The following is a 5,260-nucleotide window of genomic DNA, read 5'->3' on the forward strand; positions in this document are numbered from 1 at the left end:
GATAATGAGTGAAAACAGCGCGAAATTTCATGGTCCTAGCTATATAAATGGAGGAGTTATAACGCAAAATTTTATATCTGAACAATCAGTTGTATGGGAGCTATATGTTATAGTGGTCCGATTCTTCCGGTTCCGACAAATGATTAATACATTATAAAAATACACCCACCTACCAAATTTGATCCGGATATCTCGAAAACTGAGAGACTAGATTGCATACAAACAGACAGACAGACGGACAGACGGACATGGCTAAATCAACTCAGCTCGACGTTCTGATCATATAAGTATACATTTTCATGGGTCTATCTCTTTTTGTTCTGGTACTTACAAACATCGGACCAAAGTTATAATACCATTTCATGCTCATGAAAGGTATAATTACTATGAGATTTATGTAAGCATCCAATTTAAAAACAATTCATGTGCTTTAGTTAAATGTGCTTCATATGCATATACAAATAAACATATTGCACAAAAGCGTATACTTCTATTTCACAGCAAAGCTATACTTTTTCCCAAGTAATATTGCAAAGAAGCAACATGGTGCCACTGCTAAGGGAGCGGTGCGAGAGACAACTGTCAGTTTATCGAACCTTGTATTATTGAATCATGATCAACGAGCAGCTTTGCTAGCTCTAATTAGATTTGTTTTCGTTTGGACTACATATGTACATATATACATGTACACAAAGATATGCACCTACATACAAATATATACACAACCATTCAAACATATATGTTTATATATATACATATGTACATGGATGAAAACATTGCTGTCCATAAGTACATACATATGCCCATCAGTACATCAACGAAGCCCGTTTGCATCATCATAAATATATCCATACAAACATATGTACATATCAGGGTTGTCGCGAATATTCGCATTCGCAACCGCGGAGCTTCCGCATTAAATTTAACATTCGCATTCGCTTCTGCATTCGCAATAATCAATGCGGAGTTTTTGCGAATGCGAATATTGTGCAAGGGCACTGACGAAACGTATATCTGGCAAAAAAAAAAAAAATTTTAGCTAATATTTTTGGCCTGTGGGGATGCTACGTTAAAACTGTCCCCCTAAATCTTTTGTAATTTAAAGTCAAAGAGTAAGATGCTTAAATAGGTATTTCCAGCGGAAATGTTCAACGCCTAGCTATAACGAGAATCGACAATTTGCTCGGTAAAAGATAACCTTTAATTAGGTAAGAATTATTGAAACTATCGAACATTAAAAAACTGGATGATGCGCTAGTTTTTTTTCTACATAAGTGTAATTTTTTTTCATAACACGGCTTATTATGATTAAGTTACGTGTTTACTTTTATTACTTAGCAGAAAAACACTTAGGGGATTCCCTTAAACGCGAAGAGCAGAAAACTCGAAAACCTCGAAAGTTTTCGAGGCTGTTTTTGGGAATGCACCTTTTTTCAGCCTCGTAAACAATGGAGAAATTCCGAAGTTTGACAGCTCATTCAGAGTTTTTTGTATAATACATCGCATCAGCTGAAATAAATACATATAAAATCAGCATTGAAAATGCCACGAAAAAGTGAAAAATGTAAATTGTATGAATTTATTGATCAAAATGCAGTCAACAATTATAAAGGCAACACTGAAACTTACGAACGACTTTTCGAGGCTTTTTTCGCGACTAATTTGCCTCGAAAGTTTTCGAGGCACGCGAAAATCGCCACTCATACAATTTTTGACAGTTGTTTTTCGAGGCTGGAAAAGTTTCGAGGTTTCGTGGTTTTCGAGCTTAAGGGAATCCCCTAACTGTTTTTTCTACGCAAATACTCATCTGTGTGCTCGAAAACAACACCATTTATTTTAATTTTGTGATAATTGTCAATATTTGCACGTAGCGAAATAAAAATAAAATGGAATGTGAAAAAGTTGAGAGCCAAGTTCACAAATAAAATAAGAATCAATTCAATGCGAATTTAATATCTATTGAGGAGTGGGACTTGGAATGAAATATATCGTTAGTATAGTATGAAAACGGCGTAACTCGCCTCGTCGCTGAAATACAAAAAGCTGTAACTGACTAAAAATCCAAAATTCACTTTTTGATAGATTATGATGCACTTCATTGAATCATAAGTCCCCACGTCGTTTTATGCAATAACAAGATTTTAGTTAGTTGTAGCTTTTTTGCATTTCAGCCACAATGTGAAATGCGCCATATCCATACTATAAGTGTGTACTCGTATTGAGAGGACAAAATTCTCCAGCAGCAAAAGTTCTGAGAATTTAGCAGAATTCGCTCTCAAAGAGACGAAATATCAACAGAAGTACGAGAACGCAAAATTTGCAAAAACTTGCAACCTTCGAAACAGCTGACCACTTGCACAGTTGCCACTGGTGATTAATTTGGCAATTTATTTTCTGTTTGGTACATTTTCCCCCGATTTGGAATTTTATACAATTGAATAGTTTTCGATAAGAAAAAACCTTTTTAAAATACAAATTAATTATATCGGAATGAATAAGTTATTTTTCTCATAATTATTTGTGATATCACATGGCGACGCATTAAAAACAAGAGTATCTCCTCCAAACACCCATCATTGATCCAAAAAATGTAATAGAGTAGGTTTAAAATTATAAAATTTTAATTTCAACATTCAACCAACCAAAACCGAAAACTTTAGCAAAAAAAAACATTTCAGCATGCTTCATTTAAATCTATTTTGGTATATTTAAAGGAAAGTTATGGTACAAACGAAAAATGCCATACGGCAACCATAGTCAGCACACACTAAAGTAAACAAACTGGAGATTAATAGCAAATTAACGAAAAATAAACTCAACAAAGGTTGTGCTTATTATATTTACGCACTTTTTAGCTGTATACTAGCATTGATAATAAAATTTGCAATAAATAACTCAAAAAGGCCATATTTTCTTTTGATTATTTACAAACATGTGTTTGTGATCAGCTGATTTTCTTACTTGCAAGTTTTAGCTGGGAAAAATTTTTCCAGCAGAAATTTGCAGCTCTCTTTCACATTTTGCTCTCTCAATTTCCCCTACTTTGCAAGTTTTTTAGGTACGAGAACGCAAAACCAGTAAAAGTTTTCTAAAACTTTAGATAGTTGGGCGTACGAGTACACTCCTTATATTAACGATATGTTGAAAATTTGCGTACATTTGCCTCAAAATATCAAAGCACATTGAGCACATGGAATGAAAAAACAAAACGGATTGGATATGGTACTGACAGCGGTGAGTAAGTAATTGTGACTGCCTACAATTAGGAAAAGTCTATCTCAGCTAATAAAAAAAAAAACTTATTAGAAGCTATTCATTGCAGGTGAGCCATTTCAAGAAGTCACCCGTGATTCCAATAATTCAAATTATTAAAAAAAACGGGGTTCCTTTTTAACAAAATAACAAGGTTTCAAACTAATTCGGATGGCAGCCACGACTTTCAAACAGAATTTTCTTCGAAATTTTCATCACATTTTATTTGCCATATCCACCTATTTACAACCTAGCTATAAGCACACATTTTTCAAACCAGGCACAGAAGAAAGACTAAAAATTAATTACAAAAACTAAAATCCAAAATCGCTGATGACGTTACAGGTTCTCCAAATTTTGAAACAACCAAAAGAATGAGAATGAAGAATTCTATGGAAAATAACGGGGTTTAAACAACGATCTTTTCGTGATGCTAGATTGTGAAGATGAAAGGCAGGAGGATACATCCGGCATTTGCAGCCCCGATGCAATTTTCAGAAAGGTATTATTGCACCGCAAAAAAAAAAATATAACTGAAAGTCTTCTCAACCGGTGCAGCGACAATCGAAGAGAATTCACAATTTTGTCAAGTTTCAAGTTTTTCAAGTTATTCGCCTTGAGCGAGTAACGTATGCGGAATGAAATACGAACTAAAAAGAAACAGCTATATTTTCGGATGCAACAAATACTGTTTTCCCACTCACATAGATATTGTCGAAATTTCCAAGAAACATTTTTATTTTTTTAGCCATTTAGACGATAATTGGTTCAGAGGTATGTTTAGGTGTCCTTTTATGGGTCCCCAATGAAAAATATTTCCCTAATCCGTGGTATAAAACTAAAATGAATGTGGTGCAAGCAAATTTTGGGAAAGCGCTCATAGAAGCTTTTAATTTTTCTTTTCAACGTTTAAAAAATGTTGGGTAGGGTGATTAGCACATATTTCACTACATCACTGACTCTTGCATAGTATCTAATGTTTTTTTGCTTGCTTTGCACTTTATTGTCATTATACGCTGTGATTTTGCAGAGAGATCAAGCAATTTATGATTCTTATTACGGTCTCATTTCGCTGCTATGTGAAACATTTTCTTTTCGCTCTCGTGGGTTTTCCTTCTAGTGTTTTCCTGTTCTTTAAAGCCGACATTTCCTTTGTAAATAAAGTTCTTTTTAAGTCTCATAGAGAAAAAATTAAAAAGCACGTTACTTTTCGCGGCATTGAGTTTCGGTATACAAAATTTACAAGCAAATTTTTAGAGTTCGTTCGCTTTCAAGGGATTTATTTCACATTATAATATACAACGAGGTAATTTTTAGTGTAATGCTTGTTAAGATTGCACAGTAGATTTGTGTATACTCAGTTTGGCTCCTGAGTTTACCAGAATTTTTTTAAAATCTGCTTAGAAATTGTCCGCATATCATTCCGCATACGTTAGTTATTTAGTGGTGCAGGTTTGAGTTACGACACTTTAAGAAACTGGCTTTAACCCAATTCCAATTTTTAAATTCAAGCACTAAATTAAAAAAAAGGATTATTAAAAATGACTACCTTTTCCATGTTTTATTTACTTAAATCACCTAATTGCCCACCTAAATTATTTCTTAAAAACACTTGACATCCGCATTCGCATTCGGATACATATGTACGAATGGATGTAGTTACGCGAAGCACGCTTGCATCATTTATACATACTAGTATCGCCCCGTTGTCGAAATTCGACCACTTCACTTTTTTCACACACTTTTTCATTTTGCCTGGGAAGTGTTTTAGGTCCATCAGCACCTGTTAATCGTCTAGCTCACTTACATATGTTGTTTGGTGGAGTAATATACATTCTGTTAAATAATTTAAAAATTCATAGATGGTGAAACCAAATCAGGCACCTACCGGAAAATAATACCTTTCGAACAAAAGAAGAATCATTCAAATTGGTTGAGAAACATAGCAGTAGGGAGGAATAGAGCAGTAGGGAGGAATAGATTTGTATGGGATTTCGTTAGCGTATTA

Source organism: Rhagoletis pomonella, unplaced genomic scaffold, assembly GCF_013731165.1.
Source record: "Rhagoletis pomonella isolate Grant_MI unplaced genomic scaffold, Rhpom_1.0 Rhpom_scaffold_00002, whole genome shotgun sequence".
Classification (NCBI taxonomy): Eukaryota; Metazoa; Arthropoda; class Insecta; order Diptera; family Tephritidae; genus Rhagoletis; species Rhagoletis pomonella.